Source organism: Heterodontus francisci, chromosome 28 (assembly GCF_036365525.1).
Source record: "Heterodontus francisci isolate sHetFra1 chromosome 28, sHetFra1.hap1, whole genome shotgun sequence".
In the NCBI taxonomy this organism is placed as follows: Eukaryota; Metazoa; Chordata; class Chondrichthyes; order Heterodontiformes; family Heterodontidae; genus Heterodontus; species Heterodontus francisci.
Window position 1 is genome coordinate 53548153 of NC_090398.1, and position 23090 is coordinate 53571242.

Genomic DNA, 23090 nt, shown 5'->3' on the forward strand with positions numbered 1-23090 from the left:
AGACTGTCAGAGAGTGTCAGAGAGCTTCAGAGAGCGTCAGAGAGTTTCAGAGAGTTTCAGAGAGATTCAGAGAGTGTCAGAGAGTGACAGAGAGTTTCAGTGAGTGTCGGAGACTTTCAGAGAGTTTCGGAGAGTGTCAGAGATTGTCTGAGAGTGTCAGAGATTGTCAAAGAGATTCAGAGAGTGTCAGAGAGTGTAAGAGACGGTCAGAGAGTTTCAGAGAGTGTCACAGACTGTCAGAGAGCGTCAGAGAGATTGCAGAGTGTTTCAGTGAGTGTCAGAGAGTGTCAGAGAGTGTCAGAGAGTGTCAGAGAGTTTCAGAGAGTGTCAGAGAGTGTCAAAGAGTTTCAGAGAGTTTCAGAGTGTGTCAAAGAGTTTCAGAGAGTGTCAGAGAGCATCGGAGAGTTTCAGCGAGTGTCAGAGATTGTCAGAGAGTTTCAGAGAGTGTCAGAGAGTTTCAGAGAGTGTCTGAGCGTGTCAAAGATTGCCAGAGAGTTTCAGAGAGTGTCACAGACTGTCAGAGAGTGTCAGAGAGCTTCCGAGAGTGTCAGAGAGTGTCAGAGAGTGACAGAGAGTTTCAGTGAGTTTCAGAGAGTTCCAGAGAATTTCAAAGAGTGCCAAAGAGTTTCTGAGAGTGTCAGAGATTGTCCGAGGGTTCTGAGAGATTCTGAGTATGTCAGAGAGTGTCAGCGAGTTTCCGAGAGTTTCAGAGAGTGTCAGAGAGTTTCACAGACTGTCACAGAGTGTCAGAGAGTGTCAGAGAGTTTCAGAGAGCGTCAGATAGTGTCTGAGAGTGTCAGAGAGTTTCAGAGTGTGTCAGATAGAGTCAGAGAGTGTCAGAGAATGTCAGAGAGTTTCTGAGTGTTTCAGAGAGTGTCAGAGAGTTGCAGTGAGTTTCAGAGAGTGTCAGAGAGTTTCAGAGAGTTTCAGAGTCTTTCTGAGATTGTCAGAGAGTGCCAGAGAGTGTCAGAAAGTTTCAGAGAGTGTCAGATAGTGTCAGAGAGTTTCAGAGAGCGCCACAGAGCGTCAGAGAGTTTCAGAGAGCTTCAGAGAGTGTCAGAGAGTGTCAGAGACTGTCAGAGAGTTTCAGAGAGCGTCACAGACTGTCAGAGAGTGTCAGAGAGCTTCAGAGAGCGTCAGGGAGTTTCAGAGAGTTTCAGAGAGCTTCAGAGAGTGTCAGAGAGTGACAGAGAGTTTCAGTGAGTGTCGGAGACTTTCAGAGAGTTTCGGAGAGTGTCAGAGATTGTCTGAGAGTGTCAGAGATTGTCAAAGAGATTCAGAGAGTGTCAGAGAGTGTAAGAGACTGTCAGAGAGTTTCAGAGAGTGTCACAGACTGTCAGAGAGCGTCAGAGAGATTGCAGAGTGTTTCAGTGAGTGTCAGAGAGTTTCAGACAGTTTCAGAGAGTGTCAGAGTGTTTCAGAGAGTTTCAGAGATTGTCAGATAGTGTCGGAGACTGTTTGAGTGTTTCAGAGAGTGTCAGAGAGTTTCAGAGAGTGTCAGACATTGTCAGAAAGTTTCAGAGAGTGTCAGATAGTGTCAGAGAGTTTCAGAGAGTGTCACAGAGTGTCAGAGAGTGTCAGGGAGTGTCAGAGAGTTTCAGAGAGTTTCTGAGAGTTTCTGAAAGTGTCAGAGAGTTGCAGAGAGTTTCAGAGAGGGTCAGAGAGTGTCAGAAAGATTCAGAGAGTGTCAGATAGTGTCAGGGAGTTTCAGAGAGTGTCACAGAGTGTCAGAGAGTTACAGAGAGCTTCAGAGAGTATCAGAGAGTTCAGAGAGTGTCAGAGAGTTTCAGAGAGTGTCAGAGAGTGTCAAAGAGTTTCATAGAGTTTCAGAGTGTGTCAAAGAGTTTCAGAGAGTGTCAGAGAGTGTCAGAGAGTGTCGGAGAGTTTCAGAGAGTGTCAGAGATTGTCAGAGAGTTTCAGAGAGTGTCTGAGATTGTCAGATACTGTCGGAGACTGTTTGAGTGTTTCAGAGAGTGTCAGAGAGTTTCAGAGAGTGTCTGAGCGTGTCAACGATTGCCAGAGAGTTTCAGAGAGTTCCTGACTGTGTCAGAGAGTGTCAGAGACTGTCCGAGAGTTTCAGAGAGTGTCACAGACTGTCAGAGAGTGTCAGAGAGCTTCAGAGAGTGTCAGAGAGTTTCAGAGTGTTTCAGAGAGCTTCAGAGAGTGTCAGAGAGTGTCAGAGAGTGACAGAGAGTTTCAGTGAGTTTCAGAGAGTTTCAGAGAGTGCCAGAGAGTTTCTGAGAGTTTCTGAGTGCTTCAGATAGTGTCAGAGAGTGTCAGAGATTGTCCGAGGGTTCTGAGAGATTCTGAGTATGTCAGAGAGTGTCAGCGAGTTTCCGAGAATTTCAGAGAGTGTCACAGCGTGTCAGAGAGTGTCAGAGAGTTTCACAGAGTGTCATATAGTGTCTGAGAGTGTCAGAGAGTTTCAGAGAGTGTCAGAGAGAGTCAGAGAGTGTCAGAGAGTTTCAGAGTCTTTCTGAGATTGTCAGAGAGTGACAGAGAGTGTCAGAAAGTTTCAGAGAGTGTCAGATAGTGTCAGAGAGTTTCAGAGAGTGCCACAGAGCGTCAGAGAGTTTCAGAGAGCTTCAGAGAGTGGTAGAGAGTGATAGAGAGTGACAGAGAATGTCAGAGAATGGCAGAGAGTGTCTGAGAGTTTCTGAGAGAGTCAGAGAGTGTCAGAGAGTGATAGAGAGTGTCAGAGAGTGATAGAGAGTGTCAGAGAGTGTCAGACTGTGACAGAGAGTGTCTGAGAGCGTCTGAGAGTGTCAGAGAGTGTCAGAGAGATTTAGAGTGTGTCAGAGAGTGTCAGAGAGTGATAGAGAGTGTCTGAGAGTGTCAGATAAAGTCAGCGAGTGTCTGAGAGTGATAGAGATTGTCAGAGAATGTCAGAGAGAGGTAGAGAGTGATAGAGAGTGTCTGAGAGTGTCAGAGAGTGATTGAGAGTGATTGAGAATGTCTGAGAGTGTCAGAGATTGTCAGCGAGTATCAGAGAGTGATAGAGATTGTCAGATAATATCAGAGAGAAGTAGAGAGAGATAGAGTGTGTCAGAGAGTGACCGAGAGTGATAGAGAGTGTCAGAGAGCGTCAGAGCTTGTCAGAGACTGTTAGAGAAAGTCAAGAGTGTCGGATAGTGATAGGGAGTGTCTGAGAGTGTCAGAGAGTGATTGAGAGTGTCAGAGAACGTCAGAGAGTGATAGAGAGTGTCTGAGAGTGTCAGAGAGTGATTGAGAGTGTCAGAGAATGTCAGAGAATATCAGAGAGTGATAGCGAGTGTCTGAGAGTGTCAGAGAGTGATAGAGAATGTCTGACAGTGTCTGAGAGTCTCAGGGAGTGTCTGAGAGTGTCTGAAACTGTCTGAGAATGATAGAGAGTGTCTGAGAGTGTCAGATACTGTCGGAGACTGTTTGAGTGTTTCAGAGAGTGTCAGAGAGTTTCAGAGAGTGTCTGAGCGTGTCAACGATTGCCAGAGAGTTTCAGAGAGTTTCTGACTGTGTCAGAGAGTGTCAGAGACTGTCCGAGAGTTTCAGAGAGTGTCACAGACTGTCAGAGTGTGTCAGAGAGCTTCAGAGAGTGTCAGAGAGTTTCAGAGTTTTTCAGAGAGCTTCAGAGAGTGTCAGAGAGTGTCAGAGAGTGACAGAGAGTTTCAGTGAGTTTCAGAGAGTTTCAGAGAGTTTCAGAGAGTTTCAGAGAGTGCCAGAGAGTTTCTGAGAGTTTCTGAGTGCTTCAGATAGTGTCAGAGAGTGTCAGAGATTTTCCGAGGGTTCTGAGAGATTCTGAGTATGTCAGAGAGTGTCAGCGAGTTTCCGAGAATTTCAGAGAGTGTCACAGCGTGTCAGAGAGTGTCAGAGAGTTTCACAGAGTGTCACAGAGTGTCAGAGAGTGTCAGAGAGTTTCAGAGAGTGTCATATAGTGTCTGAGAGTGTCAGAGAGTTTCAGAGAGTGTCAGAGAGAGTCAGAGAGTGTCAGAGAGTTTCAGAGTCTTTCTGAGATTGTCAGAGAGTGACAGAGAGTGTCAGAAAGTTTCAGAGAGTGTCAGATAGTGTCAGAGAGTTTCAGAGAGTGCCACAGAGCGTCAGAGAGTTTCAGAGAGCTTCAGAGAGTGGTAGAGAGTGATAGAGAGTGACAGAGAATGTCAGAGAGTGGCAGAGAGTGTCTGAGAGTGTCTGAGAGAGTCAGAGAGTGTCAGAGAGTGATAGAGAGTGTCAGAGAGTGATAGAGAGTGTCAGAGAGTGTCAGACTGTGACAGAGAGTGTCTGAGAGCGTCTGAGAGTGTCAGAGAGTGTCAGAGAGTGTCAGAGAGATTGAGAGTGTGTCAGAGAGTGTCAGAGAGTGATAGAGAGTGTCTGAGAGTGTCAGATAAAGTCAGCGAGTGTCTGAGAGTGATAGAGATTGTCAGAGAATGTCAGAGAGAGGTAGAGAGTGATAGAGAGTGTCTGAGAGTGTCAGAGAGTGATTGAGAGTGATTGAGAATGTCTGAGAGTGTCAGAGATTGTCAGCGAGTATCAGAGAGTGATAGAGATTGTCAGATAATATCAGTGAGAAGTAGAGAGAGATAGAGTATGTCAGAGAGTGACCGAGAGTGATAGAGAGTGTCAGAGAGCGTCAGAGCTTGTCAGAGACTGTTAGAGAAAGTCAAGAGTGTCGGATAGTGATAGGGAGTGTCTGAGAGAGTCAGAGAGTGATTGAGAGTGTCAGAGAACGTCAGAGAGTGATAGAGAGTGTCTGAGAGTGTCAGAGAGTGTCAGAGAGTGATTGAGAGTGATAGAGAGTGTCAGAGAGCGTCAGAGCTTGTCAGAGACTGTTAGAGAAAGTCAAGAGTGTCGGATAGTGATAGGGAGTGTCTGAGAGTGTCAGAGAGTGATTGAGAGTGTCAGAGAACGTCAGAGAGTGATAGAGAGTGTCTGAGAGTGTCAGAGAGTGTCAGAGAGTGACTGAGAGTGTCAGAGAATGTCAGAGAATGTCAGAGAGTGATAGCGAGTGTCTGAGAGTGTCAGAGAGTGATAGAGAATGTCTGACAGTGTCTGAGAGTCTCAGGGAGTGTCTGAGAGTGTCTGAGACTGTCTGAGAATGATAGAGAGTGTCTGAGAGTGTCAGAGAGTGTCAGCGGGTGTCTCAGAGTGATAGAAAGTGTCTGAGAGTATCAGAGAGGGTCTGAGAGAGTCAGAGAATGTCAGCGAGTGTCTGAGAGTGACCGAGAGTGATAGAGACGGTCAGAGAGTGTCAGCGAGAGCCTGAGAGTTATAGAGATTGTCAGAGAATGTCAGAGAGTGGTAGAGAGTGATAGAGAGTCTCTGAGAGCGTCAGAGTGTGTCAGAGAGAGTCAGAGAGTGATAGAGAGTGTCTGAGAGCATCTGAGATGTGTCAGAGAGTGTCAGATAGGGTCTGAGAGTGATAGAGAGTGTCAGAGAGAGTCAGGGAGTGTTAGAGAGTGTCTGAGAGCGTCTGAGAGTGTCAGAGAGTTTCAGAGAGAGTCAGAGAGTTTAGACAGTGTCAGAGAGTGATACAGAGTGTCAGAGGGTGATAAAGTGTGTCAGAGAGTGTCAGAGAGTGATAGAGTGTGTCAGAGAGTGACCGAGATGATAGAGAGTGTCAGAGACTGTCAGAGAGCGTCCGAGCTTTTCAGAGAGTGATAGTGAGAGTCATGAGTGTCAGAGAGTGATAGGGAGTGTCAGAGAGTGTCAGAGAGTGATAGAGAGTGTCTGAGAGCTCCTGAGAGTGTCTGAGAGTGCCAGAGAGTGATAAAGAGTGTCAGAGAGTGTCAGAGAGTGATCGAGAGTGTCTGAGAGCCTCTGATAGTGTCAGAGAGTGTCAGAGAGTGTCAGAGAGTGTCAAAGAGTGATAGAGAGTGTCAGAGAGTGTCAGAGAATGATAGAGAGTGTCTGAGAATGTCAGAGAGTGATTGAGAATGCCTGAGAGTGTCTGGGAGTGTCAGAAGGTGATTGAGAGTATCTGAGAGCGTCAGAGAGTGATAGAAAGTGATATAGAGTGTCTGAGAGTGATTGAGAGTGTTTAAGAGTGTCAGAGAGTGTCAGAAAGTGATAGAGAGAGTCTGAGAGTGTCAGAGAGTGATAAAGTGTGTCAGAGAATGTCAGAGAATGTCAGAGAGTGACAGAGAGTGTCAGAGAGTGATTGAGAGTGTCTGAGATTGTCAGAGAGTGATAGAAAGTGATATAGAGTGTCTGAGAGTGATTGTGAGTGTTTAGGAGTGTCAGAGAGTGTCAGAGAGGGATAGAGAGTGTCTGAGAATGTCACAGAGTGTCAGAGCTTTTCAGAGTGTGATTGAGACAGTCTGAGAGTGTCAGAGAGTGATTGAGAGTGATTGAGAATGTCTGGTAGTGTCTGAGAGTGTCAGAGAGTGTCAGCGAGTGTCAGAGAGTGATAGAGATTGTCAGAGAATGTCAGAGTGTGTCAGAGAGTGATAGAGTGTGTCAGAGAGTGACCGAGACTGATAGAGAGTGTCAGAGACTGTCAGAGAGCGTCCGAGCATGTCAGAGAGTGATAGTGAGAGTCATGAGTGTCAGAGAGTGATAGGGAGTGTCAGAGAGTGTCAGAGTGATAGAGAGTGTCTGAGAGCGCCTGAGAGTGTCTGAGAGTGCCAGAGAGTGATAAAGAGTGTCAGAGAGTGTCAGAGAGTGATCGAGAATGTCTGAGAGCCTCTGATAGTGTCAGAGAGTGTCAGAGAGTGATAGAGAGTGTCAGAGAGTGTCAAAGAGTGATTGAGAGTGATTGAGAATGTCTGAGAGTGTCTGATAGTGTCAGAGAGTGTCAGAGAGTGATAGAGATTGTCAGAGAATGTCAGAGAGCGTCAGAGAGTGATAGAGTGTGTCAGAGAGTGACCGAGACTGATAGACAGTGTCAGAGACTGTCAGAGAGCGTCCGAGCTTGTCAGAGAGTGATAGTGAGAGTCATGAGTGTTAGAGAGTGAAAGGGAGTGTCTGAGAGTGTCAGAGAGTGATTGAGTGTGTTAGAGAGCGTCAGAGAGTGGTAGAGAGTGATAGAGAGTGTCAGAGAATGTCAGAGAGTGACAGAGAGTGTCTGAGAGTGTCTGAGAGAGTCAGAGAGTGTCAGAGAGTGATAGATAGTGTCAGAGAGTGATAGAGAGTGTCAGAGAGTGTCAGACTGTGACAGAGAGTGTCAGACTTTGACAGAGAGTGTCTGAGAGCGTCTGAGAGTGTCAGAGAGTGTCAGAGAGAATTAGAGAGTGTCAGAGAGTTTCTGAGAGTGATAGAGATTGTCAGAGAATGTCAGAGAGAGGTAGAGAGTGATAGAGAGTGTCTGAGAGTGTCAGAGAGTTTCAGAGAGTTTCAGAGAGTGTCAGAGAGTTTCAGAGAGCTTCTGAGATTGTCTGAGAGAGTCAGAGAGTGTCAAAGAATATCAGATAGTGTCAGAGAGTGTCAGAGAGTTTCAGAGAATATCAGAGAGTGCCAGAGAGTATCTGAGAGTGTCAGAGAATGTCGGAGAGTTTCTGAGAGTATCTGTGAGTGTAAGCAAGTGTCAGAGGGTTCTGAGAATTTCGGAGTGTGTCAGGGAGTGTCACAGAGTGTCAGAGACTGTCAGAGACTGTCAGAGAGTGACAGAGAGTTTCAGTGAGTGTCAGAGAGTTTCAGAGAGTTTCAGAGAGTGTCAGAGATTGTCTGAGGGTGTCAGAGAGTGTCAAAGATTTTCAGAGAGTTTCAGAGAGTGTCAGAGAGTTTCAGAGAATGTCAGAGAGTGTCAGAGATTGTCTGAGAGTGTCAGAGAGTGTCGGAGAGATACTCAGAATATCTGTGAGTGTAAGAGAGTGTCAGAGGGTTCTGCGAGTTTCTGTGTGTGTCAGAGAGTGTCACAGAGTGTCAGAGACTGTCAGAGAGTGTCAGAGAGTTTCAAATAGTTTCAGAGAGTGTCAGAGAATGTCTGAGATTGTCATAGAGTGTCAGAGAGTGTCAGAGAATGTCGGAGAGTTTCTGAGAGTTTCCGTGAGTGTCAGAGAGTTTCACAGTGTGACACAGAGTGTCACAGAGTGTCAGACTGTGACAGAGAGTGTCTGAGAGCGTCTGAGAGTGTCAGAGAGTGTCAGAGAGATTTAGAGAGTGTCAGAGAGTGTCTGAGAGTGATAGAGATTGTCAGAGAATGTCAGAGAGAGGTCGAGAGTGATAGAGAGTGTCTGAGAGTGTCAGAGAGTTTCAGAGAGTTTCAGAGAGTGTCAGAGAGTTTCAGAGAGCTTCTGAGATTGTCTGAGAGAGTCAGAGAGTGTCAAAGAATATCAGATAGTGTCAGAGAGTGTCAGAGAGTTTCAGAGAATATCAGAGAGTGCCAGAGAGTGTCTGAGAGTGTCAGAGAATGTCGGAGAGTTTCTGAGAGTATCTGTGAGTGTAAGAAAGTGTCAGAGGGTTCTGAGAATTTCGGAGTGTGTCAGGGAGTGTCACAGAGTGTCAGAGACTGTCAGAGACTGTCAGAGAGTGACAGAGAGTTTCAGTGAGTGTCAGAGAGTTTCAGAGAGTTTCAGAGAGTGTCAGAGATTGTCTGAGGGTGTCAGGGAGAGTCAAAGATTTTCAGAGAGTTTCAGATATTGTCAGAGAGTTTCAGAGAATGTCAGAGAGTGTCAGAGATTGTCTGAGAGTGTCAGAGAGTGTCGGAGAGATACTCAGAATATCTGTGAGTGTAAGAGAGTGTCAGAGGGTTCTGCGAGTTTCTGTGTGTGTCAGAGAGTGTCACAGAGTGTCAGAGACTGTCAGAGAGTGTCAGAGAGTTTCAAATAGTTTCAGAGAGTGTCAGAGAATGTCTGGGATTGTCATAGAGTGTCAGAGAGTGTCAGAGAATGTCGGAGAGTTTCTGAGAGTTTCCGTGAGTGTCAGAGAGTTTCACAGTGTGACACAGAGTGTCAGAGAGTGTCAGAGAGTTTCAGAGATTGTCAGATAGTATCGGAGAGTGTTTGGGAGTTTCAGAGAGTGTCTGAGAGTTTCAGAGAGTGTCAGAGAGTGTCAGAGACTGTCAGAGGGTTCAGCGAGTTTCTGAGTGTGTCAGAGAGTGTCAGAGAGTGTCAGAGAATGTCGGAGAGTTTCTGAGAGTTTCTGTGAGTGCAGGAGAGTGTCACAGAGTGTCAGAGACTGTCAGTGAGTGAAAGAGTGTTTCAGAGAGTGTAATAGCGTGTCAGATAGTTTCAGAGAGCTTCAGAGACTGTGAGAGAGTGTCTGAGAGTTTCAGAGAGTTTTAGAGTGTGTCAAAGAGTTTCAGAGAGTGTCAGAGAGTATCAGAGAGTGTCGGAGAGTTTCAGAGAGTGTCAGAGATTGTCAGAGAGTTTCAGAGAGTGTCAGAGAGTTTCAGAGAGTGTCTGAGCGTGTCAAAGATTGCCAGAGAGTTTCTGAGAGTTTCTGACTATGTCAGAGAGTGTCAGAGACTGTCAGAGAGTTTCAGAGAGTGTCACAGACTGTCAGAGAGCTTCAGAGAGTGTCAGAGAGCTACAGAGTTTTTCAGAGAGCTTCAGAGAGTGTCAGAGAGTGTCAGAGAGTGACAGAGAGTTTCAGTGAGTTTCAGAGAGTTTCAGAGAGTGCCAGAGAGTTTCTGAGAGTTTCTGAGTGCTTTAGATAGTGTCTGAGAGTGTCAGAGAGTGTCAGAGATTGTCCGAGTGTTCTTAGAGATTCTGAGTATGTCAGAGAGTGTCAGCGAGTTTCCGAGAGTTTCAGAGAGTGTCACAGCGTGTCTGAGAGTGTCAGAGAGTTTCACAGAGTGTCACAGAGTGTCAGAGAGTGCCAGAGAGTTTCAGAGAGTGCAAGAGAGTGTCTGAGAGTGTCAGAGAGTTTCAGAGAGTGTCAGAGAGAGTCAGAGAGTGTCAGAGAGTGTCAGATAGTGTCAGAGAGTTTCAGAGATTGTCAGAGATTGTCAGAAAGTTTCAGAGAGTGTCAGATAGTGTCAGAGAGTTTCAGAGAGTGTCAGAGAGTGTCAGAGAGTTTCAGAGAGTGTCAGAGAGTTTCAGAGAGTTTCAGAGAGTTTCAGAGTCTTTCTGAGATTGTCAGAGAGTGCCAGAGAGTGTCAGAAAGTTTCAGAGAGTGTCAGATAGTGTCAGAGAGTTTCAGAGAGTGCCACAGAGCGTCAGACAGTTTCAGAGAGCTTCAGAGAGTGTCAGAGAGTGTCAGAGACTGTCAGAGAGTTTCAGAGAGCGTCACAGACTGTCAGAGAGTGTCAGAGAGCTTCAGAGAGCGTCAGAGAGTTTCAGAGAGTTTCAGAGAGCTTCAGAGAGTGTCAGAGAGTGTCAGAGAGTGACAGAGAGTTTCAGTGAGTGTCGGAGAGTTTCAGAGAGTTTCAGAGAGTGTCAGAGATTGTCTGAGAGTATCAGAGAGTGTCAAAGAGATTCAGAGAGTGTCAGAGAGTTTCAGAGAGTGTCACAGACTGTCAGAGAGCGTCAGAGAGATTGCAGAGTGTTTCAGTGAGTGTCAGAGAGTTTCAGAGAGTGTCAGAGAGTTTCAGAGAGTTTCAGAGAGTGTCAGAGAGTGTCAGAGAGTTTCAGAGAGCTTCTGAGATTGTCTGAGAGAGTCAGAGAGTGTCAAAGAATATCAGATATTGTCAGAGAGTGTCAGAGAGTTTCAGAGAATATCAGAGAGTGCCAGAGAGTGTCTGAGAGTGTCAGAGAATGTCGGAGAGTTTCTGAGAGTATCTGTGAGTGTAAGAAAGTGTCAGAGGGTTCTGAGAATTTCGGAGTGTGTCAGGGAGCGTCACAGAGTGTCAGAGACTGTCAGAGAGTGTCAGATAGTGACAGAGAGTTTCAGTGAGTGTCAGAGAGTTTCAGAGAGTTTCAGAGAGTGTCAGAGATTGTCTGAGAGTGTCAGAGAGTGTCAAAGATTTTCAGAGAGTTTCAGAGAGTGTCACAGAGTTTCAGAGAGTTTCAGAGAATGTCAGAGAGTGTCAGAGATTGTCTGAGAGTGTCAGAGAGTGTCGGAGACATACTCAGAATATCTGTGAGTGTAAGAGAGTGTCAGAGGGTTCTGCGAGTTTCTGTGTGTGTCAGAGAGTGTCACAGAGTGTCAGAGACTGTCAGAGAGTGTCAGAGAGTTTCAAATAGTTTCAGAGAGTGTCAGAGAATGTCTGAGAATGTCATAGAGTGTCAAAGATTTTCAGAGAGTTTCAGAGAGTGTCACAGAGTTTCAGAGAGTTTCAGAGAATGTCAGAGAGTGTCAGAGATTGTCTGAGAGTGTCAGAGAGTGTCGGAGAGATACTCAGAATATCTGTGAGTGTAAGAGAGTGTCAGAGGGTTCTGCGAGTTTCTGTGTATGTCAGAGAGTGTCACAGAGTGTCAGAGACTGTCAGAGAGTGTCAGAGAGTTTCAAATAGTTTCAGAGAGTGTCAGAGAATGTCTGAGAATGTCATAGAGTGTCAGAGAGTGTCAGAGAATGTCGGAGAGTTTCTGAGAGTTTTCGTGAGTGTCAGAGAGTTTCACAGTGTGACATAGAGTGTCAGAGAGTGTCAGAGAGTTTCAGAGATTGTCAGATAGTGTCGGAGAGTGTTTGAGTATTTCAGAGAGTGTCAGAGAGTTTCAGAGAGTGTCAGAGATTGTCAGAAAGTTTCAGAGAGTGTCAGATAGTGTCAGAGAGTTTCAGAGAGTGTCAGAGAGTGTCAGAGAGTGTCAGAGAGTGTCAGGGAGTGTCAGAGAGTTTCAGAGAGTTTCTGAGCGTTTCTGAGAGTGTCAGAGAGTTTCAGAGAGTTTCAGAGAGGGTCAGAGAGTGTCAGAAAGATTCAGAGAGTGTCAGATAGTGTCAGAGAGTTACAGAGAGCTTCAGAGAGTGCCAGAGAGTGTCAGAGAGTGTCAGAGAGTTTCAGAGAGTGTCAGAGAGTGTCAAAGAGTTTCAGAGAGTTTCAGAGTGTGTCAAAGAGTTTCAGAGAGTGTCAGAGAGTGTCGGAGAGTTTCAGAGAGTGTCAGAGATTGTCAGAGAGTTTCAGAGAGTGTCAGAGAGTTTCAGAGAGTGTCTGAGCGTGTCAAAGATTGCCAGAGAGTTTCTGAGAGTTTCTGACTGTGTCAGAGAGAGTCAGAGACTGTCAGAGAGTTTCAGAGAGTGTCACAGACTGTCAGAGAGTGTCAGGGAGCTTCCGAGAGTGTCAGAGAGTTTCAGAGTGTTTCAGAGAGCTTCAGAGAGTGTCAGAGAGTGTCAGAGAGTGACAGAGAGTTTCAGTGAGCTTCAGAGAGTTTCAGAGAGTTTCAAAGAGTGCCAGAGAGTTTCTGAGTGTGTCAGAGATTGTCCGAGGGTTCTGAGAGATTCTGAGTATGTCAGAGAGTGTCAGCGAGTTTCCGAGGGTTTCAGAGAGTGTCAGAGAGTTTCAGAGAGTGTCACAGAGTGTCAGAGAGTGTCAGAGAGTTTCAGAGAGCGTCAGATAGTGTCTGAGAGTGTCAGAGAGTTTCAGAGTGTGTCAGATAGAGTCAGAGAGTGTCAGAGAGTGTCAGAGAGTTTCTGAGTGTTTCAGAGAGTGTCAGAGAGTTTCAGTGAGTTTCAGAGAGTGTCAGAGAGTTTCAGAGAGTTTCAGAGTCTTTCTGAGATTGTCAGAGAGTGCCAGAGAGTGTCAGAAAGTTTCAGAGAGTGTCAGAAAGTGTCAGAGAGTTTGAGGGAGTGCCACAGAGCGTTAGAGAGTTTCAGAGAGCTTCAGAGGGTGTCAGAGAGTGTCAGAGACTGTCAGAGAGTTTCAGAGAGCGTCACAGACTGTCAGAGAGTGTCAGAGAGCTTCAGAGAGCGTCAGAGCGTTTCAGAGAGTTTCAGAGAGCTTCAGAGAGTGTCAGAGTGTGTCAGAGAGTGACAGAGAGTTTCAGTGAGTGTCGGAGAGTTTCAGAGAGTTTCAGAGAGTGTCAGAGATTGTCTGAGAGTGTCAGAGAGTGTCAAAGAGATTCAGAGAGTGTCAGAGTGTGTCAGAGAGTGACAGAGAGTTTCAGTGAGTGTCGGAGAGTTTCAGAGAGTTTCAGAGAGTGTCAGAGATTGTCAGAGAGTGTCAGAGAGTGTCAGAGTATGTCGGAGAGTTTCTGAGAGTTTCTGTGAGTGTAGGAGAGTGTCACAGAGTGTCAGAGACTGTCAGTGAGTGACAGATTGTTTCAGAGAGTGTAACAGCGTGTCAGATAGTTTCAGAGAGCTTCAGAGACTGTGAGAGTGTGTCTGAGAGTTTCAGAGAGTTTCAGATTGTGTCAAAGAGTTTCAGAGAGTGTCAGAGAGTATCAGAGAGTGTCGGAGAGTTTCAGAGAGTGTCAGAGATTGTCAGAGAGTTTCAGAGAGTGTCAGAGAGTTTCAGAGAGTGTCTGAGCGTGTCAAAGATTGCCAGAGAGTTTCTGAGAGTTTCTGACTGTGTCAGAGAGTGTCAGAGACTGTCAGAGAGTTTCAGAGAGTGTCACAGACTGTCAGAGAGTGTCAGAGAGCTTCAGAGAGTGTCAGAGAGTTTCAGAGTGTTTCAGAGAGCTTCAGAGAGTGTCAGAGAGTGTCAGAGAGTGACAGAGAGTTTCAGTGAGTTTCAGAGAGTTTCAGAGAGTGCCAGAGAGTTTCTGAGAGTTTCTGAGTGCTTTAGATAGTGTCAGAGAGTGTCAGAGAGTGTCAGAGATTGTCCAAGTGTTCTTAGAGATTCTGAGTATGTCAGAGAGTGTCAGCGAGTTTCCGAGAGTTTCAGAGAGTGTCACAGCGTGTCAGAGAGTGTCAGAGAGTTTCACAGAGTGTCACAGAGTGTCAGAGAGTGTCAGAGAGTTTCAGAGAGTGTCAGATAGTGTCTGAGAGTGTCAGAGAGTTTCAGAGAGTGTCAGAGAGAGTCAGAGAGTGTCAGAGAGAGTGTCAGAGAGTTTCTGAGTGTTTCAGAGAGTGTCAGAGAGTTTCAGAGAGTTTCAGAGAGTGTCAGAGAGTTTCAGAGAGTTTCAGAGTCTTTCTGAGATTGTCAGAGAGTGCCAGAGAGTGTCAGAAAGTTTCAGAGAGTGTCAGATAGTGTCGGAGAGTTTCAGAGAGTGCCACAGAGCGTCAGAGAGTTTCAGAGAGCTTCAGAGAGTGTCAGAGAGTGTCAGAGACTGTCAGAGAGTTTCAGAGAGCGTCACAGACTGTCAGAGAGTGTCAGAGAGCTTCAGAGAGCGTCAGAGAGTGTCAGAGAGTGTCAGAGAGTGACAGAGAGTTTCAGTGAGTGTCGGATAGTTTCAGAGAGTTTCAGAGAGTGTCAGAGATTGTCTGAGAGTATCAGAGAGTGTCAAAGAGATTCAGAGAGTATCAGAGAGTTTCAGAGAGCGTCACAGACTGTCAGAGAGTGTCAGAGAGCTTCAGAGAGCGTCAGAGAGTGTCAGAGAGTGTCAAAGAATATCAGATATTGTCAGAGAGTGTCAGAGAGTTTCAGAGAATATCAGAGAGTGCCAGAGAGTGTCTGAGAGTGTCAGAGAATGTCGGAGAGTTTCTGAGAGTATCTGTGAGTGTAAGAAAGTGTCAGAGGGTTCTGAGAATTTCGGAGTGTGTCAGGGAGCGTCACAGAGTGTCAGAGACTGTCAGAGAGTGTCAGAGAGTGACAGAGAGTTTCAGTGAGTGTCAGAGATTTTCAGAGAGTTTCAGAGAGTGTCAGAGATTGTCTGAGAGTGTCAGAGAGTGTCAAAGATTTTCAGAGAGTTTCAGAGAGTGTCACAGAGTTTCAGAGAGTTTCAGAGAATGTCAGAGAGTGTCAGAGAGTGTCTGAGAGTGTCAGAGAGTGTCGGAGAGATACTCAGAATATCTGTGAGTGTAAGAGAGTGTCAGAGGGTTCTGCGAGTTTCTGTGTGTGTCAGAGAGTGTCACAGAGTGTCAGAGACTGTCAGAGAGTGTCAGAGAGTTTCAAATAGTTTCAGAGAGTGTCAGAGAATGTCTGAGAATGTCATAGAGTGTCAGAGAGTGTCAGAGAATGTCGGAGAGTTTCTGAGAGTTTCCGTGAGTGTCAGAGAGTATCACAGTGTGACATAGAGTGTCAGAGATTGTCAGAGAGTTTCAGAGATTGTCAGATAGTGTCGGAGAGTGTTTGAGTATTTCAGAGAGTGTCAGAGAGTTTCAGAGAGTGTCAGAGATTGTCAGAGAGTGTCAGAGAGTGTCAGGGAGTGTCAGAGAGTTTCAGAGAGTTTCTGAGCGTTTCTGAGAGTGTCAGAGAGTTTCTGAGAGTTTCAGAGAGGGTCGGAGAGTGTCAGAAAGATTCAGAGAGTGTCAGATAGTGTCAGAGAGTTACAGAGAGCTTCAGAGAGTGTCAGAGAGTGTCAGAGAGTGTCAGAGAGTTTCAGAGAGTGTCAGAGAGTGTCAAAGAGTTTCAGAGAGTTTCAGAGTGTGTCAAAGAGTTTCAGAGAGTGTCAGAGAGTGTCGGAGAGTTTCAGAGAGTGTCAGAGAGTTTCAGAGAGTGTCAGAGAGTGTCAAAGAGTTTCAGAGAGTTTCAGAGTGTGTCAAACAGTTTCAGAGAGTGTCAGAGAGTGTCAGAGAGTGTCGGAGAGTTTCAGAGAGTGTCAGAGATTGTCAGAGAGTTTCAGAGAGTGTCTGGGCGTGTCAACGATTGCCAGAGTGTTTCAGAGAGTTTCTGACTGTGTCAGAGAGTGTCAGAGACTGTCCGAGAGTTTCAGAGAGTGTCACAGACTGTCAGAGAGTGTCAGAGAGCTTCAGAGAGTGTCAGAGAGTTTCAGAGTGTTTCAGAGAGCTTCAGAGAGTGTCAGAGAGTTTCAGAGAGTGACAGAGAGTTTCAGTGAGTTTCAGAGAGTTTCAGAGAGTGCCAGAGAGTTTCTGAGAGTTTCTGAGTGCTTCAGATACTGTCAGAGAGTTTCAGAGTTTGTCCGAGGGATCTGAGAGACTCTGAGTATGTCAGAGAGTGTCAGCGAGTTTCCGAGAGTTTCAGAGAGTGTCACAGCGTGTCAGAGAGTGTCAGAGAGTGTCACAGAGTGTCACAGAGTGTCAGAGAGTGTCAGAGAGTTTCAGTGAGTGTCAGATAGTGTCTGAGAGTGTCAGAGAGTTTCAGAGAGTGTCAGAGAGAGTCAGAGAGTGTCAGAGAGTGTCAGAGAGTTTCTGAGTGTTTCAGAGTGTCAGAGAGTTTCAGAGAGTTTCAGAGAGTGTCAGAGAGTTTCAGAGAGTTTCAGAGTCTTTCTGAGATTGTCAGAGAGTGACATAGAGTGTCAGAAAGTTTCAGAGAGTGTCAGATAGTATCAGAGAGTTTCAGAGAGTGCCACAGAGCGTCAGAGAGTTTCAGAGAGCTTCAGAGAGTGACAGAGAGTGTCAGAGACGGTCAGAGAGTTTCAGAGAGCGTCACAGACTGTCAGAGAGTGTCAGAGAGTTTCAGAGAGCGTCAGAGAGTTTCAGAGAGTTTCAGAGAGCTTCAGAGAGTGTCAGAGAGTGTCAGAGAATGACCGACAGTTTCAGTGAGTGTCGGAGAGTTTCAGAGAGTTTCAGAGAGTGTCAGAGATTGTCTGAGAGTGTCAGAGAGTGTCAAAGAGTATCAGATAGTGTCAGAGAGTGTCAGAGAGTTTCAGAGAGTTTCAGAGACTGTCAGAGGGTGTCTGAGAGTGTCAGAGAGTATCGGAGAGATACTCAGAGTATCTGTGAGTGTAAGAGAGTTTCAGAGGGTTATGCGAGTTTCTGAGTGTGTCAGAGAGTGTCAGAGAGTGTCAGAGACTGTCAGAGTGTGTCAGAGAGTTTCAAATAGTTTCAGAGACTGTCAGAGAGTGTCTGAGATTGTCATAGAGTGTCAGAGAGTGTCAGAGAATGTCGGAGAGTTTCTGAGTGTGTCCGTGAGTGTCAGAGAGTTTCACAGTGTGTCACAGAGTGTCAGAGAGTGTCAGAGAGTTTCAGAGATTGCCAGATAGTGTCGGAGAGTGTTTGCGTGTTTCAGAGAGTGTCAGAGAGTTTCAGAGAGTGTCAGAGAGTGTCAGAAAGTTTCAGAGAGTGTCAGATAGTGTCAGAGAAATTCAGAGAGTGTCACAGAGTGTCAGAGAGTTTCAGGGAGTGTCAGAGAGTTTCAGAGAGTTTCTGAGAGTTTCTGAGAGTGTCAGAGAGTTTCAGAGAGTTTCAGAGAGGGTCAGAGAGTGTCAGAAAGATTCAGAGAGTTTCAGATAGTGTCAGAGAGTTTCAGAGAGTGTCACAGATTGTCAGAGAGTTACAGAGAGCTTCAGAGAGTGTCAGAGAGTGTCAGAGAGTGTCAGAGAGTTTCAGAGAGTGTCAGAGAGTGTCAAAGAGTTTCAGAGAGTGTCAGAGAGTTTCAGACAGTTTCTGAGAGTGTCAGAGAGTGCCAGAGAGCTTCTGAGATTGTCTGAGAGTGTCAGAGAGTGTCAAAGAGTATGAGATAGTGTCAGAGAGAGTCAGAGAGGTTCAGAGAGTTTCAAAGAATATCAGAGAGTGTCAGAGAGAGTCTGAGAGTGTCAGAGACTGTCGGAGAGTTTCTGAGAGTATCTGTGAGTGTAAGAGAGTGTCAGAGGGTTCTGAGAGTTTCGGAGTGTGTCAGGGAGTGTCACAGAGTGTCAGAGACTGTCAGAGAGTGTCAAAGAGTTTCAGAGAGTTTCACAGAGTGTCAGAGAGTGTCAGAGAGTGTCAGAGAATGTCGCAGAATTTCTGAGAGTATCTGTGCGTGTCAGAGAGAGTCAGAGAGTTTCACAGTGTGTCACAGAGTGTCAGAGAGTGTCACAGAGTTTCAGAGAGAGTCAGATCGTGTCACAGAGTGTCAGAGAGGTTCAGAGAGTTTCAGAAAATATCAGAGAGTGTCAGAGAGTGTCTGAGAGAGTCAGAGAGTGTCGGAGAGATACTCAGAGTATCTGTGAGTGTAAGAGAGTGTCAGAGGGCTCTGCGAGTTTCTGAGTGTGTCAGAGAGTATCACAGTGTCAGAGACTGTCAGAGAGTGTCACAGAGTTTCAAAGAGTTTCACAGAGTATCAGAGAGTGTCAGAGAGTGTCTGAGATTGTCATAGAGTGTCAGAGACTGTCAGATAGTGTCAGAGAGTTTTTGAGTGTTTCAGAGAGTGTCCGAGAGTTTCAGAGAGTGTCAGAGAGTGTCAGAGAGTGTCAGAAAGTTTCAGAGAGTGTCAGATAGTGTCAGCGAGTTTCAGAGAGTGTCACAGAGTGTCAGAGAGTTTCAGGGAGTCTCAGAGAGTTTCAGAGAGTTTCTGAGAGTTTCAGAGAGTGTCAGAGAGTTTCAGAGAATTTCAGAGAGAATCAGAGAGTGTCAGAAAGTTTCAGAGAGTGTCAGATAGTGTCAGAGTGTTTCAGAGAGTGTCAGAGAGTGTCAGAGAGTGTCAGAGAGTTTCAGAGAGTGTCAGAGAATGTCAAAGGGTTTCAGTCAGTGTCAGAGAGTTTCAGAGAGTTTCTGAGAGTGTCAGAGAGTGCCAGAGAGTTTCTGAGAGTTTCTGAGCGCTTCAGATAGGTCAGAGAGTGTCAGAGATTGTCCGAGGGTTCTGAGAGATTCTGAGTGTGTCAGAGAGTGTCAGCGAGTTTCCGAGAGTTTCAGAGAGTGTCAGAGCGTGTCAGAGAGTGTCAGAGAGTTTCACAGTGTGTCACAGAGTGTCAGAGAGTGTCAGAGAGTTTCAGAGATTGCCAGATAGTGTCGGAGAGTGTTTGCGTGTCTCAGAGAGTGTCAGAGAGTTTCAGAGAGTGTCAGAAAGTTTCAGAGAGTGTCAGATAGTGTCAGAGAGCTTCAGAGAGTGTCACAGAGTGTCAGAGTGTGTCAGGGAGTGTCAGAGAGTTTCAGAGAGTTTCTGAGAGTTTCTGAGAGTGTCAGAGAGTTTCAGAGAGGTTCAGAGAGTTTCTGAAAATATCAGAGAGTGTCAGAGAGTGTCTGAGAGTGTCAGAGAGTGTCAGAGAATGTCGGAGAGTTTCTGAGAGTATCTGTGAGTGTAAGAGAGTGTCACAGAGTGTCAGAGACTGTCAGTGAGTGACAGAGAGTTTCAGAGCGTGTCACAGCATGTCAGAGAGTTTCAGAGAGCTTCAGAGATTGTCAGAGGGTGTCTGAGAGTTTCAGAGAGTTTCAGAGAGTGTCAAAGAGTTTCAGAGAGTGTCAGAGAGTGTCAGAGAGTGTCGGAGATTTTCAGAGAGTATTAGAGAATGTCAGACAGTGTCAGAGATTTTCAAAGAATATCAGAGAGTGTCAGAGAGTGTCTGAGAGAGTCAGAGAGTGTCGGAGAGATACTCAGAGTATCTGTGAGTGTAAGAGAGTGTCAGAGGGCTCTGCGAGTTTCTGAGTGTGTCAGAGAGTATCACAGTGTCAGAGACTGTCAGAGAGTGTCACAGAGTTTCAAAGAGTTTCACAGAGTATCAGAGAGTGTCAGAGAGTGTCTGAGATTGTCATAGAGTGTCAGAGAGTGTCAGATAGTGTCTGTGAGTTTTTGAGTGTTTCAGAGAGTGTCCGAGAGTTTCAGTGAGTGTCAGAGAGTGTCAGAGAGTGTCAGAAAGTTTAAGAGAGTGTCAGATAGTGTCAGAGAGTTTCAGAGAGTGTCACAGAGTGTCAGAGAGTTTCAGGGAGTGTCAGAGAGTTTCAGAGAGTTTCTGAGAGTTTCTGAGAGTGTCAGAGAGTTTCAGAGAGCTTCTGAGATTGTCTGAGAGTGTCAGAGAGTGTCAAAGAGTATGAGATAGTGTCAGAGAGTGTCAGAGAGTTTCAGAGAATATCACAGAGTGTCAGAGAGAGTCTGAGAGTGTCAGAGACTGTCGGAGAGTTTCTGAGAGTATCTGTGAGTGTAAGAGAGTGTCAGAGGGTTCTGAGAGTTTCGGAGTGTGTCAGGGAGTGTCACAGAGTGTCAGAGACTGTCAGAGAGTGTCAAAGAGTTTCAGAGAGTTTCACAGAGTGTCAGAGAGTGTCAGAGAGTGTCAGAGAATGTCGCAGAATTTCTGAGAGTATCTGTGCGTGTCAGAGAGAGTCAGAGAGTTTCAGAAAATATCAGAGAGTGTCAGAGAGTGTCTGAGAGAGTCAGAGAGTGTCGGAGAGATACTCATAGTATCTGTGAGTGTAAGAGAGTGTCAGAGGGCTCTGCGAGTTTCTGAGTGTGTCAGAGAGTATCACAGTGTCAGTGACTGTCAGAGAGTGTCACAGAGTTTCAAAGAGTTTCACAGGGTATCAGAGAGTGTCAGAGAGTGTCTGAGATTGTCATAGAGTGTCAGAGAGTGTCAGATAGTGTCGGAGAATTTTTGAGTGTTTCAGAGAGTGTCCGAGAGTTTCAGAGAGTGTCAGAGTGTGTCAGAGAGTGTCAGAAAGTTTCAGAGAGTGTCAGATAGTGTCAGCGAGTTTCAGAGAGTGTCACAGAGTGTCAGAGAGTTTCAGGGAGTCTCTGAGAGTTTCAGAGAGTTTCTGAGAGTTTCTGAGAGTGTCAGAGAGTTTCAGAGAATTTCAGAGAGAGTCAGTCAGTGTCAGAGAGTTTCAGAGAGTTTCTGAGAGTGTCAGAGAGTGCCAGAGAGTTTCTGAGAGTTTCTGAGAGCTTCAGATAGTGTCAGGGAGTGTCAGAGATTGTCCGAGGGTTCTGAGAGATTCTGAGTGTGTCAGAGAGTGTCAGCGAGTTTCCGAGAGTTTCAGAGAGTGTCACAGCGTGTCAGAGAGTGTCAGAGAGTTTCACAGTGTGTCACAGAGTGTCAGAGAGTTTCAGAGATTGCCAGATAGTGTCGGAGAGTGTTTGCGTGTTTCAGAGAGTGTCAGAGAGTTTCAGAGAGTGTCAGAGAGTGTCAGAAAGTTTCAGAGAGTGTCAGATAGTGTCAGAGAGCTTCAGAGAGTGTCACAGAGTGTCAGAGTGTGTCAGGGAGTGTCAGAGAGTTTCAGAGAGTTTCAGAGAGGGTCAGAGAGTGTCAGAAAGATTCAGAGAGTTTCAGATAGTGTCAGAGAGTTTCAGAGAGTGTCACAGAGTGTCAGAGAGTTACAGAGAGCTTCAGAGAGTGTCAGAGAGTGTCAGAGAGTGTCAGAGAGTTTCAGAGAGTGTCAGAGAGTGTCAAAGAGTTTCAGAGAGTGTCAGAGAGTTTCAGACAGTTTCTGAGAGTGTCAGAGAGTGCCAGAGAGTTTCAGAGATTGTCAAAGAGTTTCAGAGAGTGTCAGAGAGTTTCAGAGATCGTTTGAGCGTGTCAGAGATTGCCAGAGAGTTTTTGAAAGTGTCAGAGAGTGTCAGAGAGTTTCAGAGAGTGTCAGAGAGTGTCAAAGAGTTTCAGAGAGTGTCAGAGAGTTTCAGACAGTTTCTGAGAGTGTCAGAGAGTGTCAGAGAGTTTCAGAGAGTGTCAGAGAGTTTCAGAGGGCGTCTGAGCGTGTCAGAGATTGCCAGAGAGTTTTTGAAAGTGTCAGAGAGTGTCAGAGAGTGTCAGAGAGTTTCAGAGAGTTTCACAGAGTGTCAGAGAGATTGCAGAGAGTTTCAGAGAGTGTCACAGACTGTCAGAGAGTTTCAGAGAGCTTCTGAGAATGTCAGTGAGAGTCAGATAGTGACAGAGTGTTTCAGTGAGTGTCAGAGAGTTTCAGAGAGTTTCAGAGAGTGTCAGAGAGTTTCAGAGAGCTTCTGAGATTGTCTGAGAGTGTCAGAGAGTGTCAAAGAGTATGAGATAGTGTCAGAGAGTGTCAGAGAGTTTCAGAGAGTTTCAGAGAATATCACAGAGTGTCAGAGAGAGTCTGAGAGTGTCAGAGACTGTCGGAGAGTTTCTGAGAGTATCTGTGAGTGTAAGAGAGTGTCAGAGGGTTCTGAGAGTTTCGGAGTGTGTCAGGGAGTGTCACAGAGTGTCAGAGACTGTCAGAGAGTGTCAAAGAGTTTCAGAGAGTTTCACAGAGTGTCAGAGAGTGTCAGAGAGTTTCAGAGAGAGTCAGATCGTGTCAGAGAGTGTCAGAGAGGTTCACAGTGTGTCACAGAGTGTCAGAGAGTGTCACAGAGTGTCAGAGAGTGTCAGAGAGTTTCAGAGAGAGTCAGATCGTGTCAGAGAGTGTCAGAGAATGTCGCAGAATTTCTGAGAGTATCTGTGCGTGTCAGAGAGAGTCAGAGAGTTTCACAGTGTGTCACAGAGTGTCAGAGAGTGTCACAGAGTGTCAGAGAGTGTCAGAGAGTTTCAGAGAGAGTCAGATCGTGTCAGAGAGTGTCAGAGAGGTTCAGAGAGTTTCAGAAAATATCAGAGAGTGTCAGAGAGTGTCTGAGAGAGTCAGAGAGTGTCGGAGAGATACTCAGAGTATCTGTGAGTGTAAGAGAGTGTCAGAGGGCTCTGCGAGTTTCTGAGTGTGTCAGAGAGTATCACAGTGTCAGAGACTGTCAGAGAGTGTCACAGAGTTTCAAAGAGTTTCACAGGGTATCAGAGAGTGTCAGAGAGTGTCTGAGATTGTCATAGAGTGTCAGAGAGTGTCAGATAGTGTCAGAGAGTTTTTGAGTGTTTCAGAGAGTGTCCGAGAGTTTCAGAGAGTGTCAGAGAGTGTCAGAGAGTGTCAGAAAGTTTCAGAGAGTGTCAGATAGTGTCAGCGAGTTTCAGAGAGTGTCACAGAGTGTCAGAGAGTTTCAGGGAGTCTCAGAGAGTTTCAGAGAGTTTCTGAGAGTTTCTGAGAGTGTCAGAGAGTTTCAGAGAATTTCAGAGAGAGTCAGAGAGTGTCAGAAAGTTTCAGAGAGTGTCAGATAGTGTCAGAGTGTTTCAGAGAGTGTCAGAGAGTGTCAGAGAGTGTCAGAGAGTTTCAGAGAGTGTCAGAGAATGTCAAAGGGTTTCAGTCAGTGTCAGAGAGTTTCAGAGAGTTTCTGAGAGTGTCAGAGAGTGCCAGAGAGTTTCTGAGAGTTTCTGAGAGCTTCAGGTAGGTCAGAGAGTGTCAGAGATTGTCCGAGGGTTCTGAGAGATTCTGAGTGTGTCAAAGAGTGTCAGCGAGTTTCCGAGAGTTTCAGAGAGTGTCAGAGCGTGTCAGAGAGTGTCAGAGAGTTTCACAGTGTGTCACAGAGTGTCAGAGAGTGTCAGAGAGTTTCAGAGATTGCCAGATAGTGTCGGAGAGTGTTTGCGTGTTTCAGAGAGTGTCAGAGAGTTTCAGAGAGTGTCAGAAAGTTTCAGAGAGTGTCAGATAGTGTCAGAGAGCTTCAGAGAGTGTCACAGAGTGTCAGAGTGTGTCAGGGAGTGTCAGAGAGTTTCAGAGAGTTTCTGAGAGTTTCTGAGAGTGTCAGAGAGTTTCAGAGAGTTTCAGAGAGGGTCAGAGAGTGTCAGAAAGATTCAGAGAGTTTCAGATAG